This window comes from Peromyscus californicus, unplaced genomic scaffold (genome assembly GCF_007827085.1).
Source record: "Peromyscus californicus insignis strain IS unplaced genomic scaffold, ASM782708v3 Scaffold_17__1_contigs__length_78620276, whole genome shotgun sequence".
NCBI classification, from domain to species: domain Eukaryota; kingdom Metazoa; phylum Chordata; class Mammalia; order Rodentia; family Cricetidae; genus Peromyscus; species Peromyscus californicus.
In genome coordinates this window covers 71,782,855-71,802,756 of record NW_026294469.1, presented here as the reverse complement: position 1 = coordinate 71,802,756, position 19,902 = coordinate 71,782,855, and positions in this window count along the sequence as shown.

Here is a 19,902-nt window from a genome sequence, read left to right as displayed (position 1 = left end):
CAAAACTGCAAATTCAGGCTTATTTTCTACTTGAAAGAATGGGATATTTTTATCCTTCACATTGCTCTATAGTACGTTGAAGTGGGTAAGGTTTCTAATCTAATTTCTTGATCATTTGCTGAGTGCAGAGTTCTCAGAAGAGTCCAATGGATGAGCTGCCCACAAGGAGCTGGCCTCCCAGAGAAATGAGAACAGCCAGAGGCTGAGCAAAGGTAGACACTGATCCCAAAACTACACCATGTCAATCCTGAATGTGTCTTTTCTTTCAGAAGCCTCTTCAAATCAATACGGATAGGCTATTTCCTTAACACTAGCAATGAGTGAAGCCACATTAAGTAAGTAGCATGCACTTTCAATGGAGAAGCAATCCATTTAAAATCAGGCCCTATTTGAGAAGGTCTCCAGATTTAACATATTAAAGAATGTTTCTTTTGGTTTAATGCAATGAAAAGGAGCTGTAGATAATAGGTTTTGAGATAAAATTATTATAGGTTTGTCATAAATATTGATTTATCGAGATGGCTATTTAATGAATATTTTTCAATAAATAAAACACATGGTATCAATTAAAAGAAAGAGTTGAGAACTATAAATGAGTCCAAAACAGTGACAAATTTTAAGACAGTTAGAAAATAAAAGCTCTTTATTTACAGCTATAAAACCCTAGAAGAAAAAAGTAAGTAGAAAATTATCTGCCACAGCTTCAACTTGAACATGTGCCACTGTGGGGAGGGAGAATTAAAACTCTTGAAGATATTTAAAAACCTCAGAATACATAAAATCTCTAAAAAATGAAAATACAAAGCCATATTTTCCTATGGGATGAGTGAATATTTTTAAAGATAGTATTTATTCTCAAATTAAAACATTAAAATGCTAAATCATCTGGAGACTAGTGAATGTGTCATATTATAAAGACTTGAAAAAACAAGAGTATAGGGGTGCACACATTTAACTTGGCCAAACGTGGGCTAATATTTGTGAAGCTAGCCAGAAACACCACTGAGCAGAGAGGAGAGCCAGAAGGAGTCAAATTCTTTACATATTTTGTCATTCAATAATCCACGAATTCCTTGTCATTGAAGAGATAACTAATCAATTAATTATATAGGGAACAAAACTTCTGTCTTGTCCACCCAAACAGCACAGTGTACAGCGGGCCTAAGTATCCCATCATAAGTCATGAGACAGTAAGATGTTAGAGAGATTCCAGGGCAACTGGGGACTTTGAAGACCCAAACACAAAATAATAGTGTATAAACAGTTGCTTATGGGATGTTTAATCAGCACGCTAGCAAAAAAACAAACCCATATCATGAACAAATGTAGAATGTCAATGGCAAACAAAAAAATTGCATAACTTCTGACAAATTAATGATCTCTTTAACATATAAAAAGCAGAGGCCCCAGAAAACACAAGTGGATCCTGACAACTAATGATTACCAAACTGCATTCTTCCCAAAATGACTTAAAAAAAGCAAAACCAAAACCAAAAACTCTGACATTGAGGATTATCATAATACATGTATTTTAACTCAAAATTAAACAAATGTATGCACACATAAGTATACATATATGTCATAGGAACCTGTATATATATATAACCAAGCATTTATACTAACGCTAACAAAAGTTAACAGATACCACTAGTTCACAAAGGGACGCATTTCTGTAATTGATAAAGGCAGTCCAAGAATGATTGACCTCTGGAGAAATACCACATCCGTGTTGTAATTGTTGCCTCCAGAGGACTGTGGTACTGTGTGCTGTTTTTTCCTTGTTGATGAAGTCTGTCTCTGGTAGATTCCCTTCTGGGGCATCTGGGAGGACAGCTACCCCAAGCTGTAAGCGGCCATTCACAGGCACTGGCAATAAAATCTGCAAGGACTTGCCCGGAAGTGAAATCAGGCTCTTGAGTGGGCACCTGTGGCACGGTGGGCCATTTCCTGTGACCTAGGAGCTCAGGAGGCCTGGGCTTTTCATCACCCGCCTCCTGCTGCGACCCTGACCCTGGGTTCTCTGTTCACCTATCTGCACACAGAATATTGGAACACAATCTCCAGAGTTTAGAAACTTTCTCTTCGGTTATTTCCACCAATTTTGTTATTAAAAATGTACTTTGACTATTTCCATCCTATAAATATAGACAAAAAAACAAAAAAGCTTTGGTTCCCCAAAGCAAGGATTTTTTATTTTTTTTAATTAATTAGAAACTGAAGGGAAATACGAAAGCCAATTAACCTTCCTGTAGACACATAGGCATCTATGTTTTATTTTGCAACTGTGGGAAGAAAGCAAACAGCCTTTACCAGTCCTGGTAATTGCCCCTTCCAGACTGTCTGCTGATCTCCAGGCTTTGTTTCCACGGGGCTCCCTCTTTGCACCTCGCCCGTTCCTCCTGTTCCTTCCTCTCACCCTGCAGACCCTTCAGAGATGACATGGAGACGCCTGGCAGCCCAGTTCCTTGTGAGATGCCACGCAGGTGCCAGCTGAGCCTTCTGTGAGCCGAGTAAACAGCAGCAGCAGTAGCAGCAGAGACGGCAGAGCGGTCTGTCTGTCAGTGCGCTCCTGACTGCATGTCATCCTGGAGCCCTGGACCGGCTGTCTACCAGGCAGTGGCTGGACTCAGCTCCCCATGCACGCACGCACGCCCAGTCCTCCCTCTCTGCTGAGCTGCCTGGTCGCCCGCCCGTCAGCCTGGAGAGCTACAGGTGCGGGCTGGCATCCCAGGAGCTTGGGGATGTGTCAGGAGAGGCGAAATACATCCACGGAGATCTGCCGGGCTGCGGTGTTTCTGACACATGACACACAGTCTCAACCCCACTGGTCACAATTGTAAAAGGCTTCATTTCCCCCCCTAGCTGTTCTTCCTCCCTCTCTCTGCCAGGCTGGCCCAGCAACTGACATCACAGGAGGGAGGGAGACGACTCAGTTGTCAACCCAATGGTGCAGAAATGTGTGTGTGTGTGTGTGTGTGTGTGTGTGTGTGTGTGTGTGTACATGCACATGCGCGTGCACAAATACACACACACACACACACAAAGAATAGTAAACTTGTGGCAGGGTGGCAAATGCTTGTTTCTTGGTGAAAAATCAGTGTCACAGACACATCAAATTGGTTTTGTACGGTAAATTCACCAACTAAGCCCCCTACCTCCTAAGCCTTCCCCTGATTGATGACATATCCCCACATCAGGAGCTGCCAGGGGAGACTGGACCAGCACTGGCTTCTCCCCTCAGCCCCTGCACTCTCTTTAAGGGTTCCTAAGCCTCTACAGGGGGCAACATTGGTAAAGTCAACTGAGAGTATCTCCAGGTTCCCACATCAACACACTCCATACAACCTAGCCAGCGGCACAGGGTCTACAGAGAGCCCAGGGCATTGTGGGAGTGCTTTTCCTTTTTTTTTTCCCCCAGCAGAGATGGAGAACAATTAGGAGAAGAGAAAAAATAGCAAAGAAGAAAGAGAGGCAAATTACTGAAGTCTAGCAAAGACAAGTACAAAACAATTATCTTAGAAAGCAGCTGTAAAATGAAGCCGGGTAAATATATAGGGTGCTCATGCTGTATTAAAATAATGCTGAAATTACAGAGCTGTCAAGCTCAGACCTGGGGGCCTCTCCCTTGGTGATGAGAGCTCACACCTCTCCAGAAAGGATGCTGAGGCTCCTGAGCCACTGGGCAGAGACAGCAGGGCCAAGAAGGACCTGGACTCCACAGTCTGAGGGATGTGGGGGGCCTCTGGGGACCCCCTTCAAGGAAAGACCATGCTTGCTTACATCAGCCAAAAGACCCACCACCCCACTGGAAGCACAATAAGAACAAATTAAAAAGAAACCCACAACCCAGTCATGAAGCATAAGGAAAACAGCTTTGTGGAAAGGATCTCGGGAGAGGAGAGGAAGGACCATTTGGGAAAGGCCAGTGGCTTTCTGCAAGTGTGAACATCAGGTCCCGGGGTGAGGATCGCCCATGAAGGAGAGAGTTCCCCTCTTAACTACCCAAAGCAGGAGTGAGTGGAGTGTGTAGCATGAATCTTAAAGAGTTTTATTAATAAAACCAAACCCAAGGCCAGTTATTGGGGTGAATGCTGGAAGATCAGAGAAACAGAACAAGCCACAGCTTCCTCACCTTGCCAGTTCCTCAGTTGATCCTGTTCCTCAGACTGGAAGCTTCTGAGTCCTCATCCAAATAGATCTCAGCTGAACTGTGCTGCTCAAAAGCCTAAAAACTTAACCAGGCTAGTTCCTGGTCCTCACGCCTTATATACCTTTCTGCTTTCTGCCATCACTTCCTGGGATTAAAGGCTCTTGTTACCATGCCTGGCTGTTTCCAGTGTGGCCTTGAACTCACAGAGATCCAGATGGATCTCTGCCTCTGGAAGGCTAGGATTAAAGATGTGTGTGTCACCATTTTCTGGTCTCTATATCTAGTGGCTGTTCTGTTCTCTGACCCCAGATAAGTTTATTAGGATGCACAATATTTTGGGGAACACAGTATCACCACAGGAGTGTGTCAGATGCCTGGGGATGGCTTTCCTGTCACCTTCCAAAGTGTACTCTTCCTACCACCACGTGTGTGCGTGTGCTTGCATGTGCATGTGTGAACATAATCCTGTGGTAGTACAGGGCAGGTACCTGTGTGCTAAGGCATGCGTATGGAGGGGAGAGCATTGGCCCTCAGCTGCCACCTTGTCTGAGACAGGGTCTCTTCTTTGCTGATGAAGACTCCAGGGCACCAGGGCACAAGCATCCAGGGATTCCCCTGTCTCCATCTCCCATCCTTCCATAGGATCCCTGGGATTATAAACACATTCAAATATGCCCGGCTTTTTACATGTGTGCTGGGGTTTTGAATTCAAGTTCTCGCTTTACCTACTAGCCATCTCCCCAAGTCCTAACCTTTGAAAATTTTTTATTAGCACATGTTAATTATACGTAATAACAGGTTTATTATGGGGTGTGTGTGTGTGTGTGTGTGTGTGTGTGTGTGTGTGTGTGTGTGTCTGATTTGACCCTGTTTGCCCTCCATCCCCTCTTGCTTCTCCTGGTCCCTCTCTTCTCAACTAGTCTCCTATGCGCTTTCATAGCTTTTTGTTTTTGTAAGCAGCTCTACGAGATCATTTTTAAGTGAAATATTTTATATTTTTCAGTGTTTGAAAGGAAAATATAAATGGTGAGTTCTCCTAGTATGTAAAATTTGTGTTGTCATTTTATTTTTAATTACTGAAACTAGAGAAACCCTTTCTCTCACTAAGGAATGTCCTCTGTCCTCAGCTGGTCCTTCTGAGGCCAGCGGTGGCAGGGCTCACTTGCTGAGTGACATGCTAATTCCACAGCCTCGGAGCTCTGTCTAGGCTGACAGGTTCGGCCTGCTTTGTACAGAGTGGGATGTCTCCAGGCCTGGTTGTGGCGTTATTGTTCAGCACAGAGCTAGTTTGCAGATAAAGGCAACCCTGTCAGGGGTTCTGAATAGCTCCCAGCTAATTGCTGACCCGAAAAGGCCCAATTAGCTGCTCAATGCACAGCAAGGGACCCCCAGGGACCCACAGCTCCTTGCAGGCACATTGTGCAGCTCACCATGTGCCTACCTGGGCTGGAGGCTTTGTAGTGCCTTTCGGCAGATCAAAGGCTTGCAGTAAGAATGATGCTAGGATCAACAGGCTAGTGCACCAGGACACACATCACAGACACCCAGAGGGCCACGGCTGAGACGGGGGCCCAGCGTGGCTTTTCCATGCAGGTCTCAGCATGCCGCCCCAGTGCTGAATTTGATAAAATGATCCCAGGAGTTTAGTTGTGATAAAGTCCAGAATGATCATCTGCAGATACAGTTCAGAGGGTTCCTCTGTGGCTAGGTAGCATGTGGGAACCCTGAGAGCAGGGACATCCCCTCCTTTCATAAGCATCCTGAAGTGAACACTGGCTCACCCAGATGCACCTGCAGGACATTTGGTCACCAACCAGACACACCTCCTGGGTGCCCTCTGTTCATGTTGCAATATTAGAAAACAGAGGACAGACGAGATCACAGTTTATCGTGCCATGCCCACAGGATTCCCCATTCCTTAATGGTTCTGTACCCATCACTAGTTTCCAACATACTTTGCCACCAAGAGCATGATTATTCTGAAGTTGGCTCTCTCCCTCCACCATGTGTGTCCCAGGAATCAAACTCAGATTTGATCAAATGTAGCAGCAAGTGTCTTTACCCACTGAGCCATCCTGCCGGCCCTTAGCTATGCTTCCAACAGTTTTCCAGTACTTTGCACAGTTTATTCATACTGGGTAACTATTTATCTCTTGCTGACATTAAAGGTAGAGTTGTTTTGCTGAATGTTGGGTTCTCTCAGGACATGGCATGTTTCTGCATTATCAGGTAAAAGACTCTCCCTCTCGTCCACATCAAGAGCTCAGACACACACTGGACCGGACTTCCTCTCAGTGGCTCCTTAGCTTTATGTATTTATTTACCTCTTACCTGTAGCTGGGTCAGACTGCTTTCTTTCAGCTATGGAGGTTTTATGTAAACTGTGCCCTAGGTTGGAATCTTGGTCTCTTCCAACAGCCATCATCATAGACCAGTACCACATCATTTTAATAATTGTTTCATAAATTTTAATATCGGATTAGCATGACTTCCTCATTATTCTTTTCAAAAAATTTTAAAATATATTAATTTTAATTACTTAAGATGAATTTTAGAATCATTTTGTCATGTTTAAATAAAATTACTGTTTGGAATTTGACAAAATTAAACAAATGAATTGGCGGCAGGCAGGTAGCTCATAGTGTGATGAATGACTCCCCTCCCGATTTCCATACATCCCTTATGAGGTCTTCCTGCTATCCCCCATCCAGGGGTGGGGGGCACTTCCTCACTCCTGGGCTCTCAGCTTGCCTGTGACTTGCTTTGGCCATCCCTTTAGGTGGATGTGGCTCTGCGTCAGTCCCTAGCCTGGCCTTCTGCGAGGAGCCCTGAGGACTGTCACACCCCCACGTAGCTCTGTTCAGACACTTCAGGCTCAAACTTGAGCTAGCCCTCTGCAAAGTGAAAGGGCCCCAAGCAGACAGTCTCCTCAATGGAAGACCATCCTGGGCAAATACTCCTGCTGGCCTGCAGTGACGCATCTCAGTGCGCTTGAGCTGGGCCCAAATGATCAACCTGCAGAACTGTCAGGAACGCAATGTTTCTTTAAAGCCACTAGGCAGCGGTTTAAGTTTCAAGGAAAGCAACGGACACCTATCTGAGTGTTGCAAATCTCTGTTCTGGGTAGAACCCTGCCCCAGTTCGTATGCTGATGCCCTCGTCCCCAGAGTGACCATTTAGGAGAAGGTCTTTGGAGAAGTCATTAAGGGTAAGTGAGGGCTTAAGATGGAATCACGACCCAACCTAATGACGTCATTTCAACTTGATATATCTGTAAAGACTTTGCTTACCCATAGAGCCACTGGATACATGGGCACCAGGGGCGAGCGGGCAAGATTGTTTCATTTCTGGGACACTGCTCCATCTTTAGCAGATGTTGAAACCAACACTACTGTGTGCACGCCAAGCACATAGAAAGTGCTTGTCCCTCTGAGGATGGGACTCGGTACATGCTCTGAGCTGCTCCAGAGCGCCGTCAAGAGAGCCTGAGTGTCCACCGCTGGCAAGCTAGTGCAGGAACGGGATGGGGAAAATGAATGGGGTGGGGGAAAGACCTCCCGCTCAACATGGACAGCAGGTATCTTTGTGCTTCCCAAATCTAAAAAGCAGTGAATTACATGTCCCTGTAGAGTAGCTGTGTGGCTTACAGGAGCCAATGCCAGTAGGACTCAGGGCAAGCTCCCTCTGTCCTCACAAGATGCAGCGAGGGGAGCCAGTGCCTCAGAGGTGAAGGCACACTGGCTGTGCTGTAGATGAAGCACACTTAGACGTGCTTTCACTAGGAAGGGCTGGCTCCTCACTGTGGCCCAGGAGGTAAATAAAACCAAGGGGACACCTGGTGTCTCTGCCCTCCTCTTACATCTGCCCCTGTCCTTTACTTTATCTGACGGCACAGACAGAAGTCCTTGTCCTTAACCGCTCCTCTTGAATTTCTATGGCTCTCCAGAAGAACAAAAGTTCACAGGGCAGACCACATCCAAGATGAAGGCAATTACCCATGATGCCAAGGCTACTGCATTCCTGGAGCAAGCAGAAGGGATGAGTCTCACAGGGATCAGATTGAGTCCTTTACATGAAGACAGAAATCAGAGCTTCTTTGAAGCACTCTGCAGCTTGACCAGGAAGGACTGCTTGATTATACGTACCTCTTGCCCCTTGCCCTAATTTCTTCTTCATTAAAACTGAAGGTAAAGGATGGGCGGATGGACTGGGGTGGAGGGTTCAGCGGACGTCTTCCCACTGTGGTTACATCTATCAGTCTCCTCTTTTCGCCAGCGCTGAGCTCTGTAATTGGCAAATTGGAGATGGGTGGCTGAGCCTGGCCTCTTGGGGTTCCTGGAGGCTTTACCTTCCTTCGCTCCAAAAACTCCAGTTACATAGAGGCCAGCCCAAATCATGAAGGGACTTTTATTTGAAGGAACTTACACTCTTGCAGGTCAGGTAGAAGAGTAGTTACCCTGTGAGCTGCCACGACTTGAGCGCTCTCAGAGTCTCTGGCCTCTTAAGACTCTGGAAACATTCAAGTCTGAGATTTTTTCATCACTTGTGAACTTCTTCTATCTGTGTACGTAAAGATCCTCTGCACTTGGTGCTATAAATTTTTATTTTTCTAAGTAGTTTCCATTTAACAAGACTCTTCATTTTTTTTTTAAAGTACTTATACCGCCTTCTTGCAACATGCTTAAGTCTACCACACGGCTGGCTAATTTATGTCTCTCTTGTCATATTTCATAATTTTATCGCGACTGCCTTGGTGGTGTGACTTGCCTTAGCTGACCGTCTCTGTATGTCACTTGTCCTTCCCAAACCTCTTGGATGCCTCATTGTCATGGTCTTAGTACTTTTTTATTCTCTCTTTTTTTTTTGTTTTAGGTCATTTTTTTTAATAAATCTTTGAAATAAAATCATGGTTGATTTATAGTAATCTTTCTTTAAAAGAAAATGATAATGGGGACACAGCTCAGTGGCAAACCAACTCTGTAGCTTGTAGGGGGAGATAATGAAAGAAAGAACAGAGAGTGGGGAGATGGCTCAGAGGCTAAGAGCACTGACTGCTCTTCCCGAGGACCTGGGTTCAATTCTCAGCGCCCACATGACTCTCACAACCATCCGCAACTCCACCTCTAGAGGATCCTAGGCCCTCCGTTGGCCTCTGTAAGCACCAGGTACACACATGGTGCACAGACGTGCAAGCAGGAAAGACAACCACACCCATAAAATAAAAAAGAATAAAAAATAAACAGAGGCTTTACTATCAGTATTATGCAAGTTGCTTTTTGGATCTTTGGGTGTGTGTGTACACACACCTACATGAATACTCATGTGAGGGCGCATGTGAGGAGGGCAGAGGACAACCCTTGGGTGTCCTCAGGATATCTTGTTCCTTGCTGGATACAAGTGCATTCCAGACCAGCTGGCCCATGAGTTTCTAGGGATTCTCCTTGTCTTCACCTCCCTTCTCACCACAGGAGCACTAGGACTGCAGACACATGATGCTCTGCCCAGCAGCTCATGGGCTCTGGATGTTCGAACTCAGGTCATCAGGTTTGAGCGGCAAGCACCTTCCCCGTGAGCCATCTCCCCAGCCTGTGAGTTTTTTCTCTGCAGATTTTCTGCTGTGCGGTTGCCACTGGCCTTCTTTGTCCCCTTCATTGTGTGTATTATATCCCGGCTCTTCTGGAAACTTCTCTGCAGCTGCAGGTTTTCCTCTGCAACTTGCCAATTATTGCAAGACTCAACATATTCCATGGGCCCTTTATTCTCATCATTTAAAAGATTCTTGACTATAGACTGTTTCTAAATCACATTTCCAATGTATTTATTTTCAAGTTTTGGATTTTTTTTAAGTGTCTTGTTTGTACACAATACCCCGTGACCAAATTCACCTCTGCTGCCTTCTACCAAGAATAGGTCCAGGGACCCAGCTGCCTGGCAATAATTTAGGGGGCTCCAGGAATGCAGCTGCTATGAACGGTCACTCATACTGGGTTTGTCAACAGCGCCGCTGCCTTCGAGGCTCCCATGTTCCCGTAAGTACTTTTCACCTGTCCTGTAATTGTTACAATAAACAACTGGCTCCACCAGTCAATCACAGATGTCCTGTCTGGGGTCGCTGGACATTTGTTTATGCCTTCTCATGACAGGTGACACAGTAGCACCTGGTCTCTGCCTTGCCACATGGCATTTTCCTCTGTGCATGTCCGTGCCTCAACTTCTCCTTCTTAGATGAACCCAAGTCCTGTCCGATCAGGATGCCTGCTCGAGTCTGACCTCAGATCTGAGAATCCCTGTTTCCTAGAATGCTGGAGGCCGGGGCTTTCACACACAGGCTCGAAACTCACGCACAGGACAGACCCTGTGTCAGATCTGCGCCACATACGGCTTCGTGGGTTCGAGTACCCAGTCCAGAGTCTGGGGGCTGCATTTTCCTCAGGAAGACTGGCAGAGATTTCGTTTGATATTGACTTGGGAAGCAGGCGCTAGTTACTTCAGGCTAATTCACAAGGTTATTCTTCGAGCTCTTCAGAACCCATTGAAACCAACTCTTGACTAATTTACAGGCGTCAGCAACAGACAAACACTCCACAATAGAAAACTTTTCTTGCTCGTTTTGATGAGAGGACTTAGGCACTTTTAATTATTTTCATTCTTCTTTTGTTAATTTTTGCTGGTTTCTTAGTCTTAGCTATCTCCTTTCACTCTTACTTTCTTTAAAAAAAATAATAAAATAGGTAGAAATTCAATTAAAAAGATTGGCAGATGTAATAAATTTTACCCATACCCACAATAATTATTTTGACATTTAAATAGTATCTTGATTAATTCTTCTTTTAATTGAAATGTTGTTGCGATAATCATAGGTTCACATACACGTTTTAAGAAATACTACAGAGAAATCCTTTATTGACTTTCCCCATCTTCCCCATGATAATGTTTTCCAAAATCATAGTATCAACTTGTGAGTCAGATGGTGGATTAGAAGGCACTATTGTGAAATGTGGTGAGACACAGGCATCTGGAGTAAACACAGGTCCTGCTCCTGTCAGAGAGAAAGCTGAGGAACAAGCAATGAGCAGAGAAGGAGGGTCGTGCTCTGTAGCCCCAGCTGCACCACGCTGCCGATGTCAAACCTTCGCCAGAGGTGTCTGCCATCTGTGCCCCCCTCTCTTGGCCGTAGATAAGCTGAAGAGAGGCTGCCTCGTCTCTGGAGACAACCAGAGCCTGGGAAAGCGTGCATGGAGAGATAGCCAGAGCACAGCAAGCTGTAGAGATGGGGAAGTGTAGCGTGGGATCCTGGAGCCCAGATTCTCCACAGTGCTCTGGAGTCAACTGCCTGGCGCTGTCCTTGCCACTGCCTTGGTGAGCTACTCAGGAACGCATGGCGTGTGTGCTGGACTCCCACCGTCTCTTCACCGGGGCAGCCATAGAAAGGTCTCCCGGTGACAGAGGCGATTCAGGTGAACAGGTCTTCCACACACCCGCCCCCAGAGCCCTAGTCACAGGAAACCACTTGTGTGGACGGTAACACTGTCTCCAGCACCAGCGACAAAGTTGTGTCTGGAGGGCGGCAAATCTCAGACCACAGAACTTCAGCAGGAACTGGAATTCCCACAGAGAGACTCATCAGCGGGACCCAAAAGTTAACTTGTTTGCATTACTGAGACTAACAGCTCTCCCAACTCCTGAGATTGCAGCAGAAGACAAGGAGAGAGAGAGAAAGGACTTCACCATCCCCTCAGCCAGGAAGAAATACTGACTGAGGTTCCAGCACCTGCTAGTTCACTTCTGTTAATTTTTTTATTTATATGGACTTGTTCAAGTCTACACTGCTGTACTTGGATTGCTCTGGAGGCTTTTAAAGCAGCCTCTTGCCAGCACAGCTTCTGACAGAGCTATCCCTGCACTCACTCTGTAGGTTCTCCTGCTGTTTATCATATCCCTAACCCAGGGACTTCCCTTCTCATCTGTAATTTCCTCTCCTTCCTTACTACTGCCTCCTCCTCCTGCTACTTAATTATTGATACCTTTAGCTCTAAAAATCGATAATTAACAATATAAACTACCTTAGTGCCACTGTCTCCGAACCTTATCAGAGACTCAAGTGACATAGACGAGTGTCTTCTCCTGCCAGTTAACACTGGGACTGCTGTCAGGTCACTGTGTCAGTCATTACAGCTGGCCTCCCCACTCCACAGTAGTGGCACATGAAGACAACTGACCCAGAAGAAGCATGTAAAATAAACAAATAAAAAGAAGGAAGCAGTGGAATATTTAAGACTGGGGGACACCTCCAGCCCAAAAGATGTACAAAACACAACACAGAAACAAAACCACAAGATCAAGATGATAACACATTGAGACTCCTTGACAAGTTTGCAACTTCAGTACTAAAGATCAAAGATAATGAGATAGCTGAAATGGCATACACACACACACACACACACACACACACACACACACACACACACACACACACACATATGTTGCACAGTTCTACTTTTATTTTTTTTTCTTTTTTCGAGACAGGGTTTCTCTGTGTAGCTTTGCGCCTTTCCTGGAACTCGCTTTGGAGACCAGGCTGGCCTTGAACTCACAGAGATCCGCCTGCCTCTGCCTCCCGAGTGCTGAGATTAAAGGCGTGCGCCACCACGCCCGGCAAGTTCTACTTTTAAAAACAATCAGTGAGGACTCAAATGACATAAGGGAGTCAGTTCAGGTTTGGACAAGACAGTTAGCAATGAGGACGAAATGGTCTGTAATTTGGCAGAGAAGTTTAAAAACAAGGAGAAAATATTCAGCTAGCAAAGTGTGGTTCTAAAAAGAACCAAAGAGAAAGGCTGGAAAAGTCAACTGGTTACATTTGAACAAAATGAAACACTGGAAAGTCTCATCAACCAAGAGCAAGCCAAAGATGGAATGTCCGTGATGGAAGATGACGCAGAGAAAACATCACACTCAGGCACAAGCAATGGGGGGAGAGATGAGCATGGCCAAACCCCCAGGAGCTCTGAGATACATTCAAAAGACCAAACCTAAGAATCCACAGGGCAGAAGAAGGAACGGATATTAACTCTAAAGGCACAGACATGTGGTCAGTGAATTAATAACAGAAAAAATACTCAAACCTAGAGAAAGAAATGGATATCCAAACACAAGAAGCACTTCAAACCCTAAACAACAGACACGGGCGCTGAAGAAACTCTCCATCGTACATCACAGCTAAAATATCCAAAGCACAAAACAAAGACGCTGTTAAAAACGTGTGAGGGAGGGGGCTGGAGAGAGGGCTCAGCAGTTAAGAGCTCATGCCGTCTCTACAGAGGACTTTTAAAGTTATGCTGCGTTTTATATCAAAATATTAGCAGGAGATCTTGGGGACAAGGGACTGAAGGGGTACAGTTCAAAAAATGTTGTGTCTGTCAAATTGACAAGGGGCCAGGTGTCCAATCCAAATTAGCTTCAGTTGTCAACTTGACACAGTCTACAGCCATGTGAGGGGAAAACCTTGATTGAGGACCCACTGAAATCCGATTGGCCAGTGGGCATGTCTGTGAGGGGTTGTCTTCATCATCACTGGCTGTAAGAGGGCCCAGCCCACTGTAGGTAGCAGCTTTTCTAAGTAGGCGGTCTTGGGTTCTGCAAGAGAAGGGATTGTAAGGCCACAGCAGGGAAGCCAACGGGCAGCTTTCCTCCATGGGTTCTGTTAGACTTCCCTGGCTGTGGGTTCCCTGGTGGAGATAATGCTGTGTAGAACAGCAAGCACTCCCTTCACGTGTCTCCTCGAGGGACTGTGACCTAGAAGTGTAAGTTAAAATAGGTGACATGGTTAGAGTGTTTTACCACAGCCACAGAAAGGGGGGAAAAACAATATTGTTTAGGAATACAACTTAAAATAACAGCAAGTGATCGTGAGTGGCTTTTTTGTTTCTAGAATCTATTAGAAAAAGAGGGGAAATGAGCTACTCTGGGTGACTTCTTAGAAAATGATGAAAAGGAACCTGAGCAAGTCGGCTCGGAGGATAAAGGCGCTGGCTGTACAAGCCAGAGTCCATCTCAGGAATCCACATTAAGACAGAAGGAGAGAACCGACTCTCTTATTGTCCCCAGTTCTCTGCAGGCACGCCATGGCACCCACACACATACACGGTGCATTCACTCACACCCAGTAAACAGTTCTTAAGTGATGAAAAATGGTGAAGTTCTATTAGATTTGCTTTCATCTGCTTGGAAAGCTGCTAGATTTGATATTAAATATTTACCTGACTGGGTAAAACCCCAAAAGCTGCCAATGTAAATGCTGTTAAAAAGTGAACTTACCAGGTTACTTACTTTCTTTTGTTTCTAGATTTGTAGTTGTTTTGGATAGGATCGTTGTCTCCCATGACACCCTTCACATGGTCAAAAGGATCATCACCATGTTCCTTTACTGCATTGACTTGAGAGGGATGCTTTAAAGTTTTAGCTTATTTACACATATACTTTGAAGGAGTCCATTTATTTTGAGTCATATAAAGTACATAAAAGCATTTCCTATACAATTAAAACTCATTGCAGATGTTGCACTATTATCCTAAAATTCTAAGTAATTAATGATCGGAAAAGAAGCTTTCATGGGCACTGCCTAAGATTCATAATGAACTAAGTTGTAGGAAGGGAGACCACCCAAGTGATGCCCATTCATAATGCTTTCCATTCAGGTCAACTCGGCAAATGTTTATGGATGCCCCCACTGCTCCACATTCCTTCCAGACTTTCTTAGAGTCCTACCATGAAATTGCAACCATTCTCCTGGTTAGTCTTGAAGCTTTAATATGGCACTCACTGCTGGGCCCATGCTCTCTCTCCTCCACAGGAGTTACTTCCATCTCATACCCTCTGTCTTTGTCCTGGTACCTTCTCATGGGAGAGGCAGGGGCTCCACTGCTCACGATACACACTTGATCTGCAGACACAGGAGCCTCTTAAGGAAGCATCAGCTTACCTATAGAAAGCAGATTTGAAACAGATAATACCTTTCACGTGTGTATAACAAGTCCTCATTTTCTGGATTAAGACAGTGGACAGCTCCCAGGACTCACGGTCTCTTTGCATCACTGTCTTGCTTGTGACAGTCTCTCCAGGCTAGACGTCACCGACATGACAGTAAGCCATTTGCTTTTCTGCTCTTTGCTTTTGTTGGTGGTGGTTTGGAGACTGTTTTTTGGAGGGAGAGTGGTGCTTCACTATGTGATGCTGGCTACCCCCAAACTCCCTGTGTAGACAGTTTGGCTTCAAGCTCTTGATGTATCTCTTGCCCTGGCCCCCCAAGTGATGAGACTGAGGTATGAGCCACCATAGTGACCCTTGTGTATCCCTGTGCCTGGAGAGAAGAGCAGCGACCATCACAGGGAGTATTCTCATATAATACGAAGTTATCTACAGCAGGCTGTGGGACGCTCAGTGGGGAACGTGCTTGCTGCCCAAGCTTATGTGTCTGAGTTTTATCCTCAGAACCCATATAGAATCCATATAATCCCGGCACTCCAGGAGGATCCCTGGAGCTCACTGGCCAGTCAGCACAGCTGAATCAGTGGGCTCCAGGTCCAGCGAAAGGCCCGATCTAGTAAAATAGAAAGACACCCCACCTCAGCCTCTAGCCTCCACACACATGTATACATGCACACACACGGACATACACACAGAGAATATCTAAAGCAATGAATCTAAAGTGTTCCCCCTCCCTAAAAAGATAATCTTAGAGAAAAGAGTGGAGCTTAAAAGAATCAAAAGTCAAACACATCCGATTCAAACACCAGCTCTGGAGCATCGGAGAGAAACAACTCTGGACAAATAATTCAACTTCAACTTGGGTCTTTCCAATCTGTACCCGGAGAGTGAATCACACCCACCCGCACACCCACTCGCACACAGACCAACACAGCTTCTCTGTTTCTAGACTCTATTAGAGAAGGAAGGAAAAAGACCTACTCTGATTAACTTCTCAGAAAATGGTCAAAAGGAACCCGAGAGGTGGTGCGGAGGGTACAGGCGCTGGCTGTGCGATCCTGACAAGCCGAGTTCCATCTCGGGAACCTACATTAAAGCAGAAGGAGAGAACCGACGGCACCCACACTCGCGTGCACACGCTATGCACGCACATGCACACAGTAAACGGTTTAGAAGTGGTGAAAAATGTTGACGTTCTATTAGATTTACCTTCAGCTGCTGGAAAGCTGCTAGATTTGATTATGTAAAGGAAAGATTGTTATATAAACCTTTCTATCAATCAGATGTTTTTTTCCAAATACAGGAAGCTTCCCCATGTGGGCCGGCCTCCTGATTCAAAATAGAAAGCTGATTGTTGACCAACTGCGTCTGCGTCTCCTCTGACTTCTGTGGTTTCCTTTTTCAAATGCGGAGCTCAGAACAAAAGCTAAACAGTTGTCTGTGTTATACTGAAAATATGAAGGATTTTTCAAAAATTTATGAGGACAAAATATATATGTATGAGAAAGGAGTGTTTGTTCCTCCTAAAATAAAGCGCTCTTTTATTGGATGAAAGTGTTTTCATAGAAACAGCATTAGAGACCATTTTAAGACCAAATGAATTTTTAAATGCTGCAATTAAGCAGGCAAGGTGAGCTTACTTCAGGGGATGGACAGATAAAATGCAAGCAAGAATGTTCAACAAAAAACAGTATTTTTCTTTTCTTTCTTTCTTTTTCTTTTATTGAAGACAGATTGTTTTTCATATAATATAATCCTGATTATGATTTCCTCTCCCTCTACTCTTCCCAGTTCCTTTCCACCTCCCCCACCCATCCAGGTCCACACCCTTTCTGTTTTTCATTAGAAAACAAATAGGCTGTTAAGGGATAATAATAGAATATACTAAGATAAAATAAAACAAACACATCAGAATAGGACAAAACAAACAAACAAAAGGAAAAGAGCCCAAGAGAAGACACAAGAAACAGACACAGGAGCAGAGACCGTTTGTTTGCACACTCAAAAATCCCATTAAAAAAAAACAAAACCAGAGGCCATAATATATACAGGAAAGACATGTAGGGTAAAAAAGAAAAAGCAAATAAAAAATACAGGAAGGAAGGGAGGGAGGGAGGGAGGGAGGGAGGGAGGGAGGGAGGGAGGAAGGAAGGAAGGGAGGGAGGGAGGGAGGGAGGAAGGAAAGCAGGGAAGGAGGGAGGGAGGGAGGGAGGGAGGGAGGGAGGGAGGGAGGGAGGGAGGGAGGGAGGAAGGAAAGCAGGGAAGGAGGGAGGGAGGGAGGGAGGGAGGGAGGGAGGGAGGGAGGGAGGAAGGAAAGCAGGGAAGGAGGGAGGGAGGGAGGGAGGGAGGGAGGGAGGGAAGCAGGCAGGCAGGCAGGCAGGCAGGCAGACAGGCAAGCCCTGACATACATTATGAGACAAGCAGCTTCCAAAGACGTTGTTGGATTTGTGTTTTCGTTGGCCATCCACTGCTAGATATGCCGCTTACCCTTAAGAGTAGTTTGCTTCCCCAATGAGAATCTCGTGGAGAACACCAAATTTTCATTTGTAAGATACGGGAGATAGCTTCTGGGTTAGGGATGGGGGCATGTGGCCATTTCTTTCAGCTCTAGGACTCCATCTGGTGCAGACCTGTGCAGGCCCACTGCGTGCTACCTCCGTCCTTGTGCGTTCAGATGCGCATTGATCACGTTGATTAGAAGGGGCCTTGTTTTCTTGGTGTCCTCCATCCTCACTGGCTCTTACACTCTTCCTGCCTCCTCCTCTACAGGGTTCCCTGAGAACCTGATTGGGGAGACATCCCATTTAGGGCTGAGGGTTCCAAGGTCTCTCACTTTCTACGTATTGTCTGGCTGTGGATCTCTGTGTTTCTTCCCACCTGCTGCAAGAGGAAGCTTCCCTGATGATGGCTGAACAAGGCACCGATCTATGAGTGTAGCAGAATAGCCTTAGGAGTCCTTTTATTGCTACATTCCTTTAGTAAAATAGTAGTATTTGGTTTTACCCAGGTCCCTGGGCTATCTAGTCTCAGGTTCTTGGCCATCCAAGCAAAGTCTGGTATGGTTTCCATCTTGTGGAGTAGGCCTGAAGTCCAATCAGATATAGGTTGGTTACTCCCTCTAGCTTTGTGCCACCAGTAAACTAGCATCTCTTACAGACCGGGCACCATTGCAGATCAAAGGGTTTGTGTCTGGGTTGGTGTTTACCTTTCTCCCTCGGCAGTGTGCAAAGTACCTTCTGGGACCAGGAACACTAACCCATAGGGGTGAAAGCTCTAGGAAGGCACCAACTCAAATTTTCCACGTGCAGTGATCTGTGTAGGTGTTGTCTTCAGCAATAGGGACTCGGCGTCAGTTTGTGAAGAGCAGCCTACAGCCTTGGCAACATCCCGGGTTGTTTGGGGAGTCCCATTGAAACCCTTTGGTCATCAACTCAATTAGATGTAACCCATTCCTGGGACTGGAAGCTTCAGTGGTGACAAGAGGTGTCTAGTTAGGGCTCTGCCTCCTCTGTCATTTGACAGTTTCATTTAGAACACCGTCATATGTGTGTATTTTAGGAAGCTTCTACTGTATTAGGTTTCCATACTGTCCCTCAAATGGTCCTTTATTGGCTGTCTCTCCTCATAATCCCCCCTCATCCTCTCCCCTCCCCCTCCCTGCTCAATTCTTCTATTTCAGCCCACACACACCCTATGTCCCTCCATAACTATCTTTTCTATTTCATTTTCCTGGGGAGATTTGTCTCCCCCAGCCCCTTACTCTATACCTAACCCTTGGGGTTCTATGGATTATAGCTTGCTTATCATTGACCTAACAGCTAATATCCACATACAAGTGAATACATACCATATTTGTCTTTCTGGGTCTTGGTTACCTCACTTGGGATGATTTTTTTTCTAGCCTATCCATTTACTTGTGAATTTCAATGACTTCATTTTTTAGCAGCTGAGTAATACTCCATTGTGTAAATGTACCACATTTTCTTTATCCATCCATTGCTTCATCCATCTATCCAAACAGCTAGATTGTTTCTAATTCTAGCTGTTATGAGTGAAGGAGCAATGAACACCGTTGACTAACTGTCTCCATGGTAGGATGAAGTGTCCTTTAGGTACATGCCCAAGAGTGGCATAGCGGGATCTTGAGGTAGATGACTCCCATTTCCCTGTGAGACCACCACACTGATTTCCATGATAGCTGTACAAGTCTGCACATCCACCAGCAAGAGATCAGTGTGTTCCCTTTGCTCCACATCCTTGCCAGCAAGAACTGTCCCTTGTGGTTTTGATCTTAGCCATTCTGACAGGTGTAAGATGGAATCTCAAAGTAGTTTTGACTTGCATTTCCCTAACGACTGAGGACGCTGAACATTTCTTTAGGTGTTTCTCAACCATTTGAGATTCCACTATTGAGAATTCTGTTTAGATTTATACCTCATTTTTAATTAGGCTATTTGTTTTCTTGATATCTAGGGTTTTTTTTTTTTAGTTCTTTATAGATTTTGGATATTAGCTCTCTATCAGATGTATAGTTGATGAAAATCTTTTCCCATTCTGTAGGCTTCTGCTTTGTCTGGATGATGATGTCCTTTGCCTTATTAATTGTTGATCTTAGTGCCTGTTCTAATGGTGTTCTGTTCAGAAAGTCTTTTCCTGTGCCAATGAGTTCAAGGTTGTTCCTCACTTTCCCTTCTATCATATCCACCATATCTGGTTTAATGTTGAGGACTTTGATCTGTTTGGAGATGAGTTTTGTGCATGGTGTT